Source organism: Felis catus, chromosome A2, assembly GCF_018350175.1.
Source record: "Felis catus isolate Fca126 chromosome A2, F.catus_Fca126_mat1.0, whole genome shotgun sequence".
NCBI classification, from domain to species: Eukaryota; Metazoa; Chordata; class Mammalia; order Carnivora; family Felidae; genus Felis; species Felis catus.
Genome location: NC_058369.1, coordinates 112,108,826 through 112,131,776, shown reverse-complemented (window position 1 = coordinate 112,131,776; position 22,951 = coordinate 112,108,826). Strand labels below are relative to the sequence as shown.

General features: G+C 34.3%; 1 long non-coding RNA gene across 1 annotated transcript in view; it reads right to left on the bottom strand.

The window, feature by feature from the left end:
* Positions 1 to 867: 867 nt before the first annotated feature.
* LOC123383898 overlaps positions 868 to 22,951 on the bottom strand; it is a 55,905-nt gene continuing 33,821 nt past the window's right edge. The window contains exon 3 of the long non-coding RNA XR_006594259.1: positions 868 to 932. This is a non-coding gene — a long non-coding RNA (uncharacterized LOC123383898). The remainder of the gene's footprint in view (positions 933 to 22,951) is intronic.

The window sequence follows — 22,951 nt, the reverse complement described above, 5'->3', positions numbered from 1 at the left end:
CCGACTGAGCCACCCAGGCGCCCCCCACGCTATGCTTTTTTAAAGTTCTACCTGTAAGGCTGGTAGACGTTCAGCCCTGGAAGGACTAAGTTTTGACTACACCTGCTCTTCGCTGTCCAAAGTGAGCAGAACTCTGACTTCCACTTCACCTGTACAGTGAAGAGATAGTTTTGTCTCCTGGTTGGTGGGCATGTATAGAGGCTTTATGTGTAAACAGACTTACCACCATTCCAAGATGGCAGTAAGGAGACAGTTTCCTTCTCAACCAATGGGCATGCAGAGAGGCTGTAAAGGGCAGACCCTGACTACAATCACATATAAGCATTAAGGATAGCTGGGGTTCTATATCTTGCTGGGCAGGGGTTATCTGCAGAGATTATTTGTGTGAATACAGTCCAGATTACCATCCTGGTTTGTCAGTGATGAGCTTTAAATAGAAACCTAAGTCTCATAAAATACTGAAAATATCCAGGATACAATAAAAAGAAAATAGTTCATCATACATCAAACATCAATTCAAATAAAGAAGGACAATCAACAGATACCAACATTGAGATGGCACAGATGATCTGACAAGGATTTTTAAATGCTACCAGAAAAATAATTCAATGAAAATTTGTGAACACTCTTGAAACATAGGAAAAAATAGAAATTCTCACAAAAGAAAGAACAGATATAAAGAGCAAGCAAATAAAAATTTAAGAACTAAAAACATTATAACCACAAAGTTTTTTTAGAACTCACTTGGAGGAATCAAGAGGAAAGGAAAAAATTAGTAAACTTGAAGATACATCAATAAAAATTATTCAGTCTGAACAACAGAGAGAAGATAGATTAAAACAAATGGATAGAATCTCAAGGATGTGTTTAAGAAAAAAAAAAAACAATCTTACCTCTAGGTCAGCAGAATCCCAAAAGGTGGAAGTATGGAGCTGAAAAAAATATCAAATACCAAAATATCAATTAATATCAAATTTAGCAGAAGACATAAAACTCTAAATTCAAGAGGGTGAGTGAACCCCAAAGAGGATAAATAATGATGATGATGATAATAATAATAATAGCCACTGCCAGACACATGAAAACTTCCAAAAATTAAAAACAAACTTAAAATAGGCTGAAGAAAAACAATGTATTACTTATCATGCCTAGAATATTCAAAGAATTCACACAAATCAATGAAAAAACACAACTCAAAAGTGTCTTGAAATTTAAATTGATATGTCAACAACAAAAGATCATATTCAAATAACTGATAAATACATGCAAAAGTATACATGTTTAGTAGTGATGAGAAAGATGCCAATGCATCTTTTAAGATGGTCAAATTAAGGGAAGCCTGGGTAGTTCAGTTGGTTAAGCGTCCCACTCTTGATTTCAGCTCAGGTCAGGATCTCACAGTTCATGCATTGGGCTATGCACTGCCAACACAGAGCCTGCTTGGGATTCTCTGTCTCCCTCTCTCACTGACTCTTCTCCACTTGCGCGCGCGCTCTCTCTCTCTCTCTCTCTCTCTTTCAACATAAATAAATAGAACATCTAAAATAATAATTAATAAAATAAATAAAAATGGCCAAATTAAATATTGAAATTGAGGAGTGTTGGTAAGTTGGTGCAGAAATTAAAACTCTCATACACTGTCACTGTTAGTGTTCACTGGTACAGCATGGAAAACTGCATATTTCACAACCCTGTCATTTACCCCTTTGTATATATCTAACAGGTATGTACCCACCTGTCACCAAAGAACACACAAAAGAAAGCTCATAGCAGCACTACTTTTAACACCTCAAAACTTCAAACAACTTACATCTCTATCAAATGATTAAGTAAATTGTGGCATACTAATTGAACAGAGTCCTATACGGAAATGAAAAAGAACAACTTGTTGCCACATACAACAACTATACATCCTACAAACACAATGGCAGCCAAAAGAAGCCTGCTAGACATCAAAGTATAAGCTGTATTTTGTCATTTCTATAAAGTTCAAAACCAGATAAAAATAATCTATTGTGTTGTGTGGGCTTCTGAAGTATGGTAATATTCTCTTTCTTCATCAGAGTGCTTGTAAAGTGGCTGGATTCACTACACCAGGGTTCACTTCACTGAGTTTACTTTATACTTTATGTATACTTGAAGTTATCCTTACTTACAAAATTATCAATCAATCTCTAACAGCAATTTCAAAGTTTCAGAACTGAAGTATTGACAAATCAGTGTGTTAGGTTATGAAAGGAGGAGTAAAATATTAGATGTGCTGAAAGATGGAAAGGTTTATAAAATTTTTTCTTCTATTTCAACTTTAATAATTTTTAAGAAAAATATCAAGGAAGATATTAATGTTACCGGGTTAAACAATTAACCAATGTTCTAGTTAAGTAAGTTTTATCACTTAGGTTGATTCTTAGAATTCCCTTTTGGAGAAACTCTAATATCACCCAATCTGTGTCAAAACACTTGAAATTAAGGCTTGACCTTTTAAATTTTATGACAAGTCATTTGCTGGCCATATGAAGACAGGTTTGTCAGTATTTTTTGATGATCTAACAAGAGGTGAATGTGACATCTTTGTGAACTGATATTCATCATTATCTCGATTACTTTTTCTAATGAATTTTTAAAATTGCCATATATTTCAGAAATATTCCACAGGCAGAAATCTTCATCAAAATAAATTCAGTGTTTGTTAAGAAAAGAAGAGAATACTACTATTTTCAGAACACATACTACAGCCAAAATTGCTCAGCGTGAAGGCAGCATGTGTTGTTTTCTCTGGACGGAGTTGGGATTTAACCGAAATTCTCCCTGATGTTTTCCTGTATTTCTTTTTTTTTTTAATGTTTTACTTATTTTTGACAGAGAAAGAGAGACATAGTGCAAGGTAGGAAGGGGCAGAGAGGGAGAGAGGGAGACACAGAGTCTGAAGCAGGCTCCAGGCTCTGAGCTGTCAGCACAGAGCCCAATGTGGGGCTTGAACCCACGAACCATGAGATCATGACCTGAGCTGAAGTTGGATGCGTAACTGACTGAGCCACCCAGGCACCCCTGCTATATTTCAATATTAACATTAAAATGCAGTCAAACGTTACTTTCAAAAATTTATATTCAGTTTTCATTTAGACCAGTGCGATATTTTTTTTATTTTCTTGCCAATACTTTTAATATAGACATTTTTTCCCTCAAAGCAATATACATACATAGTTCAAAAAATCAAATAGTATTACAGAGGCTATAGGGGGAAATAGAAGCCTCCTGTCTCATTGTACATTACCCCAGTTCCTGCTTTCAACTCTTTTAGCCAGCATTTATTTCTTACCAGATTTTTTTTTAATGTTTATTTATTTTGAGAGAGACAGACAAACAGAGAGCATGAGCAGGGGAGGGACAGAGAGAGGGAAACACAGAATCTGACGCAGGCTCCAGGCTCTGACCTGTCAGCACAGAGCCTGACGTGGGGCTCAAACCCACAAACCGGGAGATCATGACCTAAGCCGAAGTCAGACGTTCCACTGACTGAGCCACTCAGGTGCCCCTAGCATTTATTTCTATATTTCTAAACCACATAATGTTGTTACTTTTTTTTTCATTTTAGCTATAACTTGATTTCCCCTAGTGTAGAAAACGGTCAATTAGTTCTTAACCCAACTTCAGCACATTTTTTCCATGATAGCACAATTTATAATTTTTTTTTTTTTTGCTCAGATTCAAAATCATCAAGAAATCCCCGAGTTTGGTTCTTAGATGGTTCTCCTCTTCTCAGCATTATCTCATGTCTTGTTTCTTCTTTCTGCTTTCTCCCATACAGATGCTGATATCCTGAAGGTCTTGTGGCTTTTGGTGGGTTATCACCACCTGCTTGTAATTGGGGTCTTCAGAGTTTGTAGGAAAACTTCTTACCCAGTTTTGTTATGAATGTACACGGATTGGGGAGTTTGCATTGTCATCGCTCTGTCTGTTTTTACATGGTGATCTGGAAAGATACAAAATCTCTTCTGCCATTTCCACCACCATGCCATCTGTCCAGTACCCTTAGACTTACATACAAAGCTGAGATAATAACACATGTTCCTACTTAATAACCATATAATAATTAACCTAGAAGATCATAAGTAACAATAAATACTGTTATTAAGGGAAACATAGGTTAAAATGTCAAAATGGACCTTTATATAACAAAAAGGAACTTTTCCCAATGAAGACTTATGTGATTATCACAGCCAAAGTAAGGTTTTTTTCAACATAATTCATCTTCTGGAATTTACCACATGATGACTTGGATAATTGTCACATATAGACATTTTATCTTCTCTCAATTGTATGCTCATGTACTGCAGTGACTGTGTGTTCTTCATTATCATATTGACCCCCTAGCACTAAGCAAAAGTGGTACTAATGCTGATCAGTAAATATTTGTTGAATGAGTTCACAAATACATGAACACATGAGTTGATTAAAAATGAGTTTTCTTTGATTAATAGAAAATTCTCACATATCTATAGACAGGTTATCTATATGTCTTGGAGTTAGCTTGTGTGAAAATTCAAAAGTATGTCAGTGAAATATTTGCTTTATTGATATATGACCTCCTCTCTTCTCTGAATACAGAGATTCCCAAACAACTGGATAAATAGTATGTGTCAGAGAAGAATTAAGAGAGGTACTTTATTGGAGTACTCTATTTTCTTCCTGGAGACAATCATAGAATAAGATTGACTTTGAAATTAGACTGTAGGGGTGCCTGGGTGGCTCAGTTGCGCGTCCGACTTCGGCTCAGGTCATGATCTCACAGTCCGTGGGTTCGAGCCCCGCGTCGGGCTCTGTGCTGACCGCTCAGAGCCTGGAGCCTGTTTCAGATTCTGTGTCTCCCTCTCTCTCTGCCCCTCCCCCACTTGCACTCTGTCTCTCTCTGTCTCAAAAATAAATAAACATTAAAAAAAAAAAAAGAAATTAGATTGTGGAAGCAGGCTCCTTTCCAGTTCGTCCTGTGTCAGATCTTCACAATGTGGCTGTATTATTCTGTTCAAAGTGAATTCTTACCCCATCAAATACACACATAATAACATATATGTCTAAAATGTTACCCTTACTGGCTGAGATAAATTAATTTCCCATTGTGTAATGTTTTAGATTGATCACTTCTTCCTTGTGATCAAAGGATGACTGTTAAGTACCATCCTTAATTTGAAAATTGAGTAGTTTATTATTCTGCATACTCATTGGACAGGCTAAAATAAAGAAAAAAGAAAAGGAAGCACCTGGACTCTCAGGGAAAGGTCGATGATGCCTGCTGTATAAAGGATATGGTATCTAAATGAACCCATTTATCATGATCGAAACATTTCAAGGAATTTGGAAACAGAGAATATGGCAACCATAAATGGCCCTAGGACGCATTTGGTAAAAAATATATATATCTCATGTTTTGAGGCCCAGAATGATTAAGTAATTAAAGCCAAAATTTCACATGGAGGCTGAAGTGAAACTAGAATCTAGACCTGTTGTTCAACTTTTTTCCCCTTCATTTTCTGAATTTGTCCCATAGCAAATATGTTTTGATTAAACTTCTGGTCTAAATTATTCATGCCTGAAAACCAGACATGGAATATTCCAGAAAAAAAAAATCTTCTACAGTGGTCAGATAACAAAAAGTGTGATAAAGCCCACTGAGTTTGAAAAGAATGCTCAGTAATTGAGAGGTGATATGCTCTTGACCTGTGCCATCTATGCCTCCCACTTTGTTCTAAATTATAAAACTCAACATCTCCCTGAAATGTTCCAACTGTTGGACAGAAAATTCTACTAATTATAATTCTCAAATGGCATCACTTACGGTTATCTTTATCACGCTTATTCCCAAAACACAGCAAGTAATTCTATCATCCCTGGGTCCAGGCATATAGTTAGACAGCAGTAGTTGGTTACAGTTCATATGTATTTTCTCTTGATTTTTATCACTTCTTTTAACAGATGTTTTATATATGTAGCATAAACCTCATGAGTTTGAAATCTAAAAAGACAGATTCTTTCAGCTTTAAAAACAATTATCATTCCACTCATAAAGATCATGTTTATTTGGCATACTTGCGACCACTAAAAAAAAATAAAATAAAAATGCTATTTTGATGGAGAATACTTACTTTTAAAATCCTGACTAAAGTTTAAAATTTACAACACCGCTAAAATATTATTCTCTATTTTAAGGTAAATTATTAAGCTGGACAATTTATGTCATTAAAATATTGCATGAATGAAATGATCTATGGTTCATCATGGTTTTATTTGCTTTTCGTAACCAAATCTTAAAAGGTTTCTTTAACTCATTTCTATTTTAGAATTGACCATATTATTTTTATAGCTCAGAATTAAAAACAATAAATATACCTTTCTTGATAAAGATTAATTTTGAGTTTACATCATTTTCCTTTTCTCTTTTTTTCTTGTTTTTAATTTTTTTTCATTCATACCTGATTCACTTAAATTCAAAAAGTAAATAAAGTGAACATTACAATTTACACTATTCTCACTTTCCAAATTTCCTGCCTATAAACAACCACAATTAATATTTTTGTAGGTATACTTAAATATTGTAATCATAAGCAAACATATGTATGACTCTTCCCTACAAATGGGATCCTACTATACATGAATCTATAACTTGATAATCCACTTATATCTACTTTGAGGACATATTTATTGGAGTGACCTCATTTTTTTATTTCAACAGCAGGCGTTGAAACTTTAAACTCGAATTCAACTGCAGCTAAATGTAATCTGTTGAATATACTTGTAGGAGAAGAACGTGGGACTGAGGCTAGTATATGAGCAATTAGAAGTTTCAATTTAGTTGACCATACTTTCCATTTTGGAAAACTGACTGGATTTGGAATAATGATGGTTAAAACGATCACTTTACATCATAAACACTAATCCCAAACTATCTCTTTTCCAAATATAAATTGATGTATTTTATGTTTTAACTGTGTTCCCTTTTGAAAAATTTCCTGTGGTTCTTCAGATAATATTAACTTCATCACTAAAATCTGAGACCCAGTCAATGGTTTACTACAATCAGAAATGGAGCTCACAGGGCCACCTGGATGGCTCAGTCAATTGAGCCTCCAGCCCTTGATTTTGCCTCAGGTCATGATCTCATGGTTCATGGGATTGAGCCCTGTATCAAGCTCTGTGCTGATAGCACAGAGCCTGCTTAGGATTCTCTCTCCCTGCCCCTCTCCCACTTGGTTGCTCGCTCTCTCTCTCTCTCTCTCTCTCTCAACAAATAAAATTAAAAAAAAAAAAAAAGAAAGAAATGTAGCTCACAAAAACATAGGAGACACTGATAAAAGAAAATCCAGTGAAGAATACTTCCATCTTTCAGAGTTGTGGGAAATATTTTACCTTAGTATATTTGTCAGGGGAAAAATGGAGGTAAAAGAAAATCAGGTTAGTACCATTAGGCTTTAGTACATGGACCAAATGGTGTGCTTTAGCACTCTTTTCACTTCTATCGTGAGGATAATTTGTTAATAGCCATATAATCTGGCGAGTACTTAATGGTTGGCATGATGAAAATGCTGGGCTTCTTTATAGAGATTATTGAGCTCTGAAAAGTGATGCAGAAACTGTGAAAAGAGTTTCACAGCCAGGAACTCACCACTCTCATTTGAAAAGCTACCTCATATTTTTATTTTTTTAAACCTAACTAACCTTATTATATACCCCTTTTGTAAATAGTTGTTTTCATGTCATGCAGCTAAATGAAAGCTCACCAGGTTAAAATGGAAAATTAAGGAAAATCATATTTTCTCATCATATAGATGTCCTCAGAATGCCCAATCTCATTTAGAATATTTTTTAGTGTATGTAAAAAATGTACTCCGGCAATTATTTTTAAAAGATAGAACATTCCAGAAATCCCTGGGTAGAGATCATGTTATTAACCAATTGGTGCAATATATACAAGAGACATGGGATTATTTGTATAAAAACTTACAGCCAAAGAATTTATGGCAGTAATATAAACTCATGAATGTCCTGTTCTGCCGGGGGAATTCTCTGCAGTAGCTAGATGACTGATGATGTGGCAGAGTGCGATAACAAGTACAGCTGCTTCTATAATAAAGAAATCATAACAAGCTAAAGAATAAATCCTCCATAAGAAATCTCTTAAAGTGACAATCCAGTTTACTTGTTTTCCTGTAATGGGATTCTATCATCTACTTTTTCCATCCAATGTACAAATCAAGCATACAGTACTTCTGGTTCTGGGTCTTCAAATGCTGTCGACAAGATAATTTTATAAATGTAGCATTTTCAAAAATTTATTTTATTTTTTACTTTTAGAGAGAGAAAGAGAGCACAGCAGGGGAAGGGCAGAGAGAGAGGGAAAGAATCTTAAGCAGGCTCCCTCCTCTGCACAGACACTGACGTGGGGCTCGATCCCACAATCCTGGGATCATGACCTGAGCTGAAATCAAGAGTTGGGTGCTTAACCCACTGAGCCACCCAGGCACCCCTAAAGATAGCATTTTAAGGTAACTTTACAAACTAATAATATAAACTGAAGAAAACTGCATCCAATATGGGGGTCTGTGACAAGTATGCTCAAGGAAATCATTTTCAGATAAAAATCAGAAAAATGCATCATTAGTAATGGAAGGATCCATGTTTCTTGAGTTTGCTAGAAAGACTAAAGACTCCATATCACTTTGGGGGATCCCAGGATATGAAATGTTTTGAATCTTTAAAGTTATGAATGAAAACCATTTTCATAAAAACATCTTATGAACAGAAAACTAGGGAATATTATGTATATAATTATAATAATACTTATATATACAATATAATACTTTCTAATTATATAATATACATATAATTATAATTATATATAATAGTATATTATGAATAATATATACACATTCTGACTTTTTAAAGATCTTAGGCTGGCTATAAAGAAAGAATATTTAAATATTCCCTAGAAGATCTGAGTGGTTAGTATTTGACTTTCCACAAATAAATAACAGGGCAAATACCATCTCTTCAAGTATATTTAATTTAAGGTTAATTTAAAGTTTAATCCCGAAGGAGACTTACACAAACATTTTTTTCATAACTGTCAAGATATGCTTGGGTAGGGTAAGAATTAAAATGTTACTAGTAATTTTACCTGGCCTCAGTTATGATACACTAATGACTAAGACTTGAGCATAGCAATGTGATACTGCCTAAACCAAGGGGAAAAAAATCGCAGAGGTTACAGCAGTAGAGGCTGGAGTGCTCAGTAAAGGTGCCGACTTCTGAACAGAGGGTGAAGGCAGTCTTTCATACCTACATCAGTAATAGATGCTCCTGTGGAGGCAGGATGAGAATGGTTGCACAAAACTTACTCCTCAGAGATGTTAAAAGTACTTATGTTACTATATGTTAACAATAACCTTTAATTTTAGATAATTTTTCAGCATCCTCACTGAATTGAAATGTACCCTATTCAAAGCAATTGGATTTTACTAGGCTATGAATTAGTTTGGCACCTACACATACATGCAACTTTCTGAAGCTCAAGATATGTGTGATACAAATTGTTAACCATATACTGCAGTTTTCTAAGGTCCTACTTTCTAATTGTTGTCTTGACATAACTATTACGAGTATCCCTTTTACTCTCAGACACCACTGGATGATTAAATCATGGTGTGAAAACATGCTTGGATATTTTTTGTCCCTTTATACTTATCTGGCTTTTCATTTCAGAATTCCAGAAACTTGCTTGTAAGGCTGTAGTCTTTGGTATATATAAAATGCTCATAGAAAACAAGAGTCATTTAAGCCATGGTAGTATGTGTTAACAATTCCATGTTAATAGTAAAAAACCTAACTGTAAATATGACGTAAAATAAGATAAAGGAGGGGTGCCTAGGTGGCTCAGTCAGTTAAGTGTCTGACTTTGGCTCAGGTCATGATCTCACAGTTCATGAGTTCGAGCCCCATGTTGGGATCTGTGCTGATAGCAAGAAGCCTGTTTCAGATTGTCTGTCTCCCTCTCTCTGTCCCTCCCCCCTCTCAAAAATAAATAAACATTATGAAATCAGGTAAGAGAGTCAGGAAATCTCAGAAACAGGTGTACAAGCTGTTGGGTTATCACACACAAACACACACATACACATGCACACACACATGAACACATGATGAGAATAGAAAATGTTCCCTTCTCTAAGTATCAACTCCCCAACAAGATCAATTTAGGTAAAAAAAAAAAAACAAAAAAACAAAAAAAACAAAAAACAACTTCTGAGGAAATGTTTCAATATACTCTGAATTATAGATTTAGAACCTTAGACCAATGGACCTTAGAGAATAATCTCTTCCTATAATACTGAGAAAAGAGATTTGAGTGATTTTTCTTAGCACTGGTCAAAGCCTCTGAACACAGAATGTTTGTGGTACATTTTCCATATACAGTAAGTGCTAAATGTGTGATGAATGAGTGAATGACTGAATGAATGCTGTATGGATAACATTTTTATCCTATATCTCCATTTTAAACTTATACTTTTTCCCAAAAAGAAAATACTGTAAAGTAAGGATTGGTTCCATATTTCTTTGTTATAATGTAAATTAAACTTCCTTTGGACTTACTGTATATTAATCTTAAAATGATGATACTTGAATCATCAGTATGTTGAAAATACTGATGCTTGAGAATGAGTTACAGAACGAACACAGGAGGAAAATGAGGAGATAGACCACAATAATCAACTGCTTAGAGCTAAGTATCATCCTAAATACAACAAATGTTCAAAATTAAAGAACACATGTACAAAGACTATTCTACTTTTGCTGATGTTCTATTTTTCCATTTAAGTTAATTATTGCCTTCTACCTTCAAAATTTGCCTATAACTAGTCCTTTAGAATCACTTTAAAAATTCACTTATTTCTGAAGAGGTGTTAAAATCAGTAACTTGTCAACTCATTTATTTAATGTCTTCAAGAGTTATAAAGGAACCCCCTAATTTACTAGAAGAATTCAGACCAAGTTGCTAGTCTCTATTTTTTTTCTTTTACTGGCAAGTAATAATATAAATTGTAAGCAAGCTAATGCAATCTTAAAATTGAATCTCTATATGCCCTATGATTTACTAGCTAATATAATATCATCTCTTGTAGTCAAATTTTACAAATAGGGTGGCAAGTAGTCTTTATATTTGAGTGGGAGTAAAAGTAAAATTACCCCCATTCTCTACTGCCTTTCTCTTCATAGATTTAGAGATATTATGTGTTTTAAATAAATGATCATGGTTGAATTAAAACTAGGCTGCCCCTTTCCAGTAAACTGGGTTTTATTACAGGACAGGGAATTTAAACTCTTATTTGGTTTGTGAAGTCTGGCTTGAGATTTTTCACTTTTGCTTTAGTTATGTTTTGGTTTGGAGTGTTGGTTTATTTCATGCTTCATTTTTCTGTGTTTACCAGCTGAAAAGCTTGATTCATAATGAAATATTTGTAAGCAGTATGCACAGTCCCAAGGGTTTTACTAGGTGGCTGCCATGGTCTGCACGCAAAAAGGTCAAAGATAAAATGAGCATTTTGAAGAACATGTCTTGGCATGGAAATGGAGGTTAATGAGGAAATGTGTTTCAATAATGATAATATGAATGCTTTGCATTTATATAGCTCCTTTTCTTAGAATGCTCAGAACACTTAACCTCTGACTCAATTTCCTGATACTTGTCATTTGAGTGGTTTTTACAAAGCTAAGAAAGATAAAAGAGAGATGCTCCAAATTTACTATTTTTCAGACATCACTAAGAGCAACCATGAGTCTCAGGGTCTAAGAAGCTATCAGGTATGACACATAAATTGGTTTGTGGATTCAAATTTTTTTTCCATTTACAGACATAACGCTTGGATCTATGATCAAATTAGAAATGCTAGCCTAGATATGGTTGTGTTAGGCCAGTAAGGATGAGGGGCCTCCTAAAAGTGCTCAGATGCCTGAAGAACAAAAGGATATAGGCTGGTTATTCAGTTCAGACCTCACCAATGGGAGCCTCAGTTTCCTTATCTAGTTTTCTGGTAATTTTTCTTTGTTCCCAACCCCAAAAGGAGAAGTCTTCTTATAATGTTTCACACATGTGTACATCAAGACTGTATGAATAGTTTCAAGAAACAAAACTCATACTGCAGCCAAATTCCCCAGAAACCATGAACCCATAAAGAGCATTCGTTTGCAGCCAAAAGAAAATCCATCTAGCCTCAAAATTAACTGTTCAGTTGTCCATTTTCTCATTGTGCCACAAATAAATATTTGATGAAATTAAAACTATATATTTTTTCTACTTAGTACTTGAAAAGGCCAATCAAAATCTTGAGAAGGAAGGGAAGTCATATAAATAGGCAATTTTTAAAAGATGCTTAAAAAAAAGATGCACAAAGAACTCCTTTTAGAAAAACAGTTAATGCCTCTTGGAACCTCTGAGTAAAAGGCAATGCTCTTGCAAACTCATCACCTTAGATGGAAAAGGTTAAAGTAATTTCACAGGAGCACACTAAGAAGTCATGGTAAGATGAGGGGGAAAGAGGCATCTTAGCTCCCACGCCTGCTTTCCAACAGTCATATTCTCTCCCAAGGGTACAGAAAAAGCACCTAACCATTATCTTTTTCCCAAACAGCTTTATTACACCATTATACACTTTTTTTTCATGATTGGAACGAAAGATATTTCCTACCAAGGACAACTCTGCTTATAATTAACCTTTGGGACTTATATTTTTCATGTTAATGTTAATGTTAAAAATCCTCTGCCAAAGGATCACAGGCGTATAGAAGTTGGGAGTGAATTCCCACCCTAGCTAATCTAAATGTAAGAAGTCGTTCCTTACCTCCTCTTGGGGCAAGGAAGTACACTATTGCCATGACCCAAAGGTCTTCTATTTTATTTCAATTTCTCTAGGTAATTCTGTACTTGATCCATGTTCACAATACAGATGGAAGGATTGGGAATACAGGCTTATGTTTATTAGCAAAAGGTCTATAAAAGGCAAAGTGCACTTTTTTTAAAATTTTGGTATTGTAGATCACATGTGCAAAAAGAAATGATGGTTCTCTTTAATGTGACATTAGATTTCTTAAAAATTCTTTCTTTGAAATTAATCTTCTTACGCAAATTTAGTTGCACAAATTCTGTTTTTATATTAACAGACTATGCAACAGATTGAAATTTAAAGAGCAATAAAATGGAACCTTAAATTTAAGGAATGTTTGAAACTGCTATTGGTGCAAGCCAAAGCTTATAAAATAGCAGAAAAGCATGGACAGACTGATCTACAGGGAGCATCATTGACTGAAAAGTTCAGTATAGCAATTTTCTATCTACTGCAGGGGTCGCAGTACCGGGTCCATGGGACAAATATGGCCCACCTGCCTCCTATATTTGTAAATAAAGTGCTATTGGAACATAGTAACACATTAGCTTACATATTTCCATGGCTGCTCTCTTCCTTACAACAGTGTTGAGCAGTCACAACAGAGACCCTATGGTGCACGAAGGTGTGAAATTCCACTATTTGACCCTTCACAGAAAAAGTTTGTCAACCCAATCTATAGACCAGTTGTTTTCAACAAGACCAACCCCAGACCAACCCCCTGACCATCTACTGAGCAAACTTAACTTTACTCCAGGCTATATTGCCACAGATTTGTTTTGCTTATTTTTGAGTTTTATAGAAATAGAATCGTGAAATTTATGCTATTTTTGTTTTCTTTCACTCAAAATTATAATGATGAAAGTTATTCATGTTCTTTGTGCAGCTTTTTCTTTAATTGTCATACTGTATTTCACTACCTAAATAAACCATGATATATGTATCTATTCTCCTGTTAAATCAGATTCAAATGGCTTTTAGGTATTACATATTACAAACTGCACTTTGGGAACATTGTTGAACATGTCTTTAAATGTACATTTGTTTGTATTTCTGGTAAATGTATATCTAGTGATTAAATCACTGGATCACAGAGTATGCAATTGTTCGGCTTAAAAATATATTGCCAAAGTTTCATTTACCTTTCCACCAACAATTTTTTTAAAATATTTATTTACTTCTGGGAGACAGAGAGACAGAATGCAAGCAGGGGAGGGGCAAAGAGATAGGGAGACACAGAATCTGAAGCAGGCTCCAGGATCCGACTGTCAGCACAGAGCCTGACGTGGGGCTCAAACTCACAAACTGCGAGATCATGACCTAGGCCGAAGTCGGACGCCTAACCGACTGAGGAGTTTCTGTAGGAGTTTCATTTACTCCATATCCTTTAAGATACTTCATAATATAAAAAAAAAATGGGGGCCACCCTGGAAGCTGTGTTGTAATGTCTTATTTTAATTTTATTTTGCATATCCCATATATATTTGAGACTGAACAACTTTATATGTTTATCAGCCATTTGGATATTTGTTTTGTGAAATGACTCTGAAAGTTATTTGCATAGTTCTAAAAATGGATTATCTGTACTTCTCTTATTGATTTGTACAAATAATTTTATATCCTGGATATGAATTCTTTGTTGGATACATATATAGCAATTACCATCTCCACGGTTTTCACTAATTGGTAGTTTTTGATAAATAAGAGACCTAATGATTAATAAGGTCAAACTCATCACATTTTTCTGTTATGTTTAGTGCACTTAATATCCAGTTTAAGATAACTTGGTATACTCCAAGACCACAAAGATGTTGTCCTTTGATATCTTCTTTTAATTTTGGTCATTTTACTTTCCATTACGGGTCCATGCTTCATCTAAATTTGACAGTTGTGTATTCTAGGACATTGGGAAAAAAGTTCATTTTTAAAATTTCATACAGATATCCAATGGACTCAGACTATTTATTTTGAAGATTACTCTTTTCCTACTACATTATAGTTGCAACTTATAAGTTACAGGATTCTTTATGTATAAATAATTGGTTTCTGTATTTATTTAGTTTATTTGACCATCCTTATACCAATACCACATTGTTTAATTTTACTAACTTTATAATAAATCATTATATCAGTTATTGAAACGCCACTGGTTTTACTCTTCTTAAGATTATCTTTGTTATTCTTGGTCTTTTGCATTTCCATATAAAATTTGAAATCGGATGGTCCATTTCCATGAAGTATCCTACTGATATCTGACTGAGTGTGCATTGACTGTATTGATCACTTTGGTGAGAGCTGACATGTTTAGAATACTAAGTCTTCCAAACAATTAAAATGGAAAAGCCCTTCCTTTATTAAGACTTTCAAAGTCCTTTTAATAATATAGTTTTCTGTATGGAGATTTTGTACATCGTTTCTTATATTCTTATTCCTATGAATTTGATGGTTTTTATTCTATTTTAAGTAGTATCACTTATAAAATCTTATTTTCAAGTATACTGTTAGTAAAATAATTATAATTTATTATTTATACCTACCTTACAGGACATGACCATGCAAAACACAATTATTAATTCTAAAATCTGTATCTTATCTGTATTTTTTCAGTTTTCTACAAATACAATTTTCCTTTAAAATTTTTCTTTCACTTCTTTCTTGCCATATTATTATTGCAAAGGCCTCGAGTATATATATATATATATATATATATATATATATATACACACACACATACATACACACACACACATATATGTATATATTGGATAGATATAGTTTTAATAAACATCCTTGTCTCATTCTGAATATCAGAGTTGAAAACTTAATGATTTTATCATCAAGTAGAATGTTGGCTGCATGTTTCTGTGGATACCCTTTATGTCATTAAGGAAGTTAAATCTAGTTTTCTAAGAGATTAAAAAAAACATAAATGAGTGTTGAATTTTATCAAATGCTGCTTCTGGTATTCTTAAATGAGGGTCATATTGTTTTTCTCCTTTTACTGTTAATATTGTTTGTTACATTAAGTAATCAATTTTTCGATATATTAAATCAACTTTATGTTTTTAGGTTAAACCCCAATTGGTTGTGATTTCTTTTTATATATTACTGAATTATATTTATTAATATTTTATAATATTTTATTTAGGAATTTTCTATGTATGTTCTAGAGAGATCAGCACCCTAATTTTGTGTGGGTGTGTGCATGCATGTGGGTGTGTGTGTGTACGTATGTGGGTATGTGTATTGCCCATGTTAGATTATGGCATCAATGTTTTGCTATCCTCATCAGTAAGTCTTCCATTTTCTAATCTCTAGGAAAGAAAATTTGAATTAAAGATTTAATTTCTTTAACACATACAAGTTTATTCACATTTTTTACTTCTGATGTTAGTATTGGTAAGCTGTGTTTTTCAAGTTATCAATTTTATTTTAATTTTCAAGTTTATAGATTTTAAGTTGTTCATAAGAGCCTCTTATCACCTTAATAACAGAAGGCACCAAAATGATGTCATATTTTTAAATTCCTGATATCAGTCATTTGTGCCTTCTTTTTTTCTTGATTACTATTGCTAAAGGTGTGTCTATTTTATCACTCTCAAATAACAAAATTCTGGTTTTGTTTATTCTCTTGATAGTATACTTATTTTCTACTTCATTAATTTTTGCTTTTATCTTTTTCAATTTTGTTTTCCTATTTTCATTGGGTGTAATGCATTATTCTTTCCCTTACTTTTTCAGATATATAATTAGATCATTGATATTCATCTTTCCTTCTTTTCTAATATTTACATTTAGGGCATTGGATTACTCTCTAATTGAGGATTGCACAGTCATTGCACTACTGACATTTTGGGCCAGGTAATTCTTTGCTGTGGGATACTGCCTTGTATATTGGAGCATGCTCAGAAATATCCTTGGCTTCTCTGCCCACTGGGAGGCATAACACCTCCACAACTTCAGTTGTGACAACCAAAACTGTCTTTATATATTGCCAGAGGTTCCCTTGGGGGAAATATCCTCCAGGTGGGAACCGCTGTTCTAATCACAAATTTAGCTATACTCCACACATTTGATATATCATATTTTCATGATGAATCAGTTCAATTTGTTTTCTAACTTCCAATGTGATTTCTTATTTGACATGTGTCACTAATGTGTAACATTTAGTTTTCAAACACTGATGAATTTTCTAGTTACATTTTTGTGGTGGCATTCTAGTTTAATTCCACTATGGTCAGAGAATATATTGTATTTGCATTCCACCCTTCATATTTTGTTTGGACTTGCTTCATGTTTTGGTAAATGATCCACATATACTTTTAAAAAATGCATTTCTGGAAATTATTGAAAGAAATGTTACACATATTTCAACTAGGGGAAATGTGTTAACCATGCTGTTAAAATCTTCTATATATAGCCTCATTTATCTCTAAAAATCTTATTTTATTGGTTTCTAATAGCAATGTGTTAAATTTTCCACAGTTTTGGATTTGTCTCTTTCTTCTTGTCTCTGCTCATTCTTAAAAGATATATTGTTAGGTGCATACTAATATAGAATTGTTGTATTTTCCCCTTGCTGTCTCATTTATTATAATATAATGATGCTCTTTAACTCTGATACTCTTTCTGTCCTTATACTCGGTTCAATTTGTTATCAGAAGAACCATACCAACTTTCTCTTGTTTACTTATTGTACAATACATGTTTTTATTTCTGTATATTTATGGTGTGGTTCTTAAAAGCAGCATATATGTTTTTATTCCCATAAGAAGAATATTTGTTTTAATTAAAGTGTTTAGTCCATTTATATTTAATATAATTACTGATATATGTGTGTTTAAACATACATTTCAATATTTGCTTTCTATTTTCCCCATTTCTTGTTTTTTTTCCTTTTTATCTCCTTTCCTGCCTTCCTTTAGGATAATATTTTTATTCTTCAAATTTCTTCTTTATTAGGTTTTTAGGAGTACATAATTTTCTTTTTGTATTGTAGTTACTCTAGAAATTTCAGCACCCATCTTAGAATTACTAAAATTTATTTTACTTTTTACTTTAAATATTTTTGAGAACAAAATAAGAAACTTACAATTTTTCCATGCCTTCTTTCTTTTGTATTATTACTGTCATGTATTTTAATTCCACACATGCTTAAACCTCATAAAATATTGTTGTTTTTTAAACAAAACAAGAAGATATTTCTATTTACTCATGTATTTAACATCTCCAGAGATTTTTATTGCTTCCTGCATTGGCAATCTTTCATCTGGAATTAGTACATGTCACCACTGAAAATAATACCACTTGTCAAAGTAGTCAAGTTGTCTATCATGCCCCAATATTCAATGATTTCCTAGTTTCTATATAATAAAGTCCAGATGCTTAGCCTGATATTCATGGTTCTCTACTTAACTAATTTCCAATCCTATCAACTTCTCTATCCAAACTCTCTCTTCTGAGCTCATTGAGATTACCTTTATTATACAAATACATAGACCTGATAAATTGACATATGATGATTCATAAAATGTGATTTAAAAATCTTTACTTTTGTTTCCAGTGATCTTTGAAATTTTCTTTCATGATAGTCACCTTGGATGAAAACCCACTATAGGTGGGTCCTATAGTCCTGTACTCACTTTTATACAGCTACACAGTACAAATTCACAGTATAAATTCAGAATATCAGAAAAGTATATTAATCCACACTCAATCTCCATGCAAAGCTAAGACTTGTTTGTCTTCTCCCAGTTATGGCTTTCTGCTACCTACTTGTATGCAACAGAAGACGTAGCAATGGGGACTGTAACTGGCTTCTTCTCCCCTTTTTATACATACATTCCCCCAACTCCTACCTGCTATTTCAGACCCATTCTGGACTGGGATTGAAGCATGACATGAAGGATAAGTAAAGCAGATCTCTTCTCTCATGGGGCACTTTCATGGGTTCTACAAAGACTCCTGTTACTGGTGATCTCATTTACAGGATTTTTGACCATTTTATCCACAATGATTCTCAACCTCTCAGAACTCACTCAGCCACCTTCAGCTTCCCCTCTAGGTGGCCCTATTGGACAAGCTCTAAGATGGCCTATAATTATGCACTGCATCTGGTCCTCAGGAAGCACTCAAGAATTCTTCACCTGTACAGACTCTCAAAGCACAGTCCAATCACAACATAGTAAGTACATTGCTCACACTGCTATCAGGTGACTAGGTGTCCTTCTCTGCCTTAGATTTTCCTGGCAGGTATCAGATAGCTTCGGGAGACCCATGAAGCTCCCTGAGTGGTAACACTAAAAGCCCTCTGCTTTGTATTCACATGAACTTGCCATCTTACAAATTTAGAGAGTAGTATTCAAAACGCAGTTTTCTCGGGGTGTCTGGGTGGCTCAGTGGGTTGAATGTCTGACTTTGGCTCAGGTCATGATCTCACGGTCTGTGAGTTCGAGCCCCGCATTGGGCTCTGTGCTGACAGCTCGGAGCCTGAGCCTACTTCAGATTCTGTGTCTCCCTCTCTCTCTGCTTCTCCCCTCCTCATGCTCTGTCTCTCCCTCAAAATAATAAGTAAACATTTTTAAAAAACAAAACACAGTTCTCTCTAAAGAAATCTCTTCATCAGTTTCCCTACTCTTCAAATGTCTTAATGTGTATGAGATTTTTAAGGTCTGTAACAGTTTTTGATTAGTCTTTTGTAACCTGTCTTTGGAATCAGCCTGGACTGTATCTAGTGCCTAAATTGAAACCTCCAATTTCATATCTGATTACATACATTTGGCACTTCCTCATTACCAATTCTCTTCTCAACCCTCTCCTTTCTCAATCCACATATTATCTGTACTTCCATGTTGTAATTACAGCTTTTGTTTGAATACAGCAACAACATTTAGGAAAGAATTATCGAAAATGCAAAACACCTGTAGTTTACAAATTGCTAAAGAACGCATTTCACTATTTTTCTAGAAACACCACAAGCATGGCAGGTATTTTGGTTCCAAAATGTAAATGGTATAAATTGGATGGATTTAAACCTTCCTTGGACAAAGTTCAGAATATTCACAGCTAACCCAATCCACATGCATATAATACTTTTGTCAGTAGTTGAAGCTCCAAAGATAGAGATGGGTTTACAATGTTTCTTCCTCTGAAGAAAATATGGATAAAGCATCTTATCTGGGTTGCAATTAAAACAAAGTGTATAAGCTACTGTCCTGTTAGGCCAATCTGCCTGCTTTATATATGTTTTCAATGTAGTGTAAAGAGAAAAAAAAAAGTTTAGCATCAGAATGAATTAGATTAGAATCTCAGTCCACTATTGAATAGTTGTATGTCCCTAAGTTATTTAGCCTCTCTGAACTTCAGTTGCCTTATTATAAAATGGTATCAACCAAACTCACCTCACAGAGAGTTAGTAATTAAACAACTGGCACATGTAAAATGCTTTACAGAATCACTAGCAATAGAAAATGCTAAGTAAAAATTATTTCCTTTCTATTCTCTAAATTCTCCTCTTTTTATCTTCTCTCCTGATTTCAACCACATCTACAGTAACTTTATTTATAACTTTGAAATCATTTGGGAGGAAGTAATTTGGGGAAAGAATTAGCATTTCCTTTAAATGCACTTCATTGTCCTCTTCCTAGATCATCTTATGCCTCACTGTTTAACTACCTACTCTGAATTTTCCTCACCATCTGTTGGGCACTTCCCATTTTTTAGGAAGCATTAGCTTCATGTCTATTACTAGGTTTTATATTCATGTGGCAGGCACACGAATTTGATCTTATATTCTTTTTTTTTTATTTTAAATTTTTTTTTCAACGTTTATTTATTTTTGGGACAGAGAGAGACAGAGCATGAATGGGGGAGGGGCAGAGAGAGGGAGACACAGAATCGGAAACAGGCTCCAGGCTCTGAGCCATCAGCTCAGAGCCCGACGCGGGGCTCGAACTCACGGACCGCGAGATCGTGACCTGGCTGAAGTCGGACGCTTAACCGACTGCGCCACCCAGGCGCCCCTGATCTTATATTCAATTCTTGTATTTTCCAATGTTCCACAAAACCTATTTTGAAAGCATAAACTTGTTGAAGATTTACTTATTGTCTTTTCTGGTGAGGATTTAGAACATTCAAAATTGTTAGAGCAAGGTTGTAGTGCCTCTCTGCACGAGTAAGTAAATGGTGCCCACTCTAGTAATCAGGAGAATTGTGAGAACCATGAAGTAATATAAATGGTAAGAAACTGGTGTGGTTACTTAGGATCTATTGTAATAGATGAGCTTTATTAATTTGGAAAGACAGAGTGAGTCCACAGGTACTTAAAATAAGAGTATCAGCATTCGATATCATACTTCATAAGGTTGGGCCATGTATAAGATCAGTTGAAGGCAGGTAAAACTTGAATGGATATCATTAATATGACTATTGCTATAATTCAAGGAAACATATTATTCTTATTGTCTCAGGTTGCATTCATTGGAGAGCAGATTCTGTGATAGATAGACATTAGAGTACAGGGGATTATTAAGGAGCCCTCTGGGATCAACACTTGGGGAAAGAAAGAGGAAATATTGACAAAAGAGAGAGATTAGCTGAAATGTAGTCTCAATAAAAGCCACAGAACTACAAAGCTGAAATTACCTTATGGTTGTCCTATGTTAGGATGAAAGGCTGGGCCTTCTACTTTCATGTTGACCAATCACTGGATATGGAGCATGAGGAGGCATAGTCTTTGGAGAGATGGTTCTCTTCCCCCTAAGTAATCCCCATGGTGGATTCAGCTGAGGGCCATCTGCCAGAAGACTCCCAGTATTTGAGGTAATTAGCCCCTAATTCTTGAAAGAGAATCTGGGCAACCACCACATACATGAATGCTGACTCTATTTTCAACAGTACATTTAATGCCTATATGTATTGTGATTAATAGATCATAAAAATAATGAATATGGAATTGAACAGAAACCTTCAAAGTTGTTATTCATGACCTCAGGAAAAAATTATGAAGCAACTACCAAGTACTAGGACATAGTAAGTTATTGAAATTCAAAAGGAAATAGGACAGTTCTCACTCTTGAGTATCTAGCACACTAAATTTCTAAAATACTAAATATATCTTATGTTTGGGAAGATTATAATAGTTTCATCCATATGCAAATGCACGTGTCTACTTGCTGCCCTTAGAAAAAACAGCTTATATGCAGATGGACCAACTATAGCCTATGGGACAAACCTGGCCACATGTTTTTACAAATAAAGTGTTATTGGAACCCGGTCATGCCCATTTATTTTTGTGTTGTATATAGCTGCTTGTGTGCTATAAGGGCAAAGTAACATCGCTGCAGGAGACACCATGGGGCTTGCAAAATCAAAAATAGTTATCTGGTCTTCCACAGAAAATGTTAGCTGACCCCTGCTTTAATACACTCTGAGATTCATAGGTAGACAATATTAAGACTGATCTTTAATATGTAAGTGATAGTGATCTGGGTTTCTTCAATTTTATTTTTTTGTTAAGTATGGTGTTCACACATTGCGATGCATTATCCTTAATTCTTAATCATATCCCACTTTCTGTATAATGCTCATATTATAAAAAATTTTTCCTTTGAATACTTTTCATCTATTGCTTTTCATCATCATCTTCATTATCATGTAAGCTAAAAGAATGAACATGTGTTTAATATAATCCAACATACATTCTGTTTAATCAATATGGTGTAAAATATTCATTAATGATTAGATGTCACCCTAGATGAAACTACTCTCTGGTATTCTATAATGCTTTCTACCTTCTTCAACATTTTTTATCCGGAATTTGGATGAAAAGGAAAAAGCATGTTTATCCAATTTGTGTATGACACAAAGCTGTGGAATAATAGTTACTATACTGAATGACAGAAACAGTACTCAAAAGGATTGCAGAAAGTTGGAAAGATGAGGCAAAACTAACAAATTTAACAGGGCTAAATATAAAGTTCTGTATTTGGGTTTAAAAATTTTTTAGCACAATTGTACAAATATAA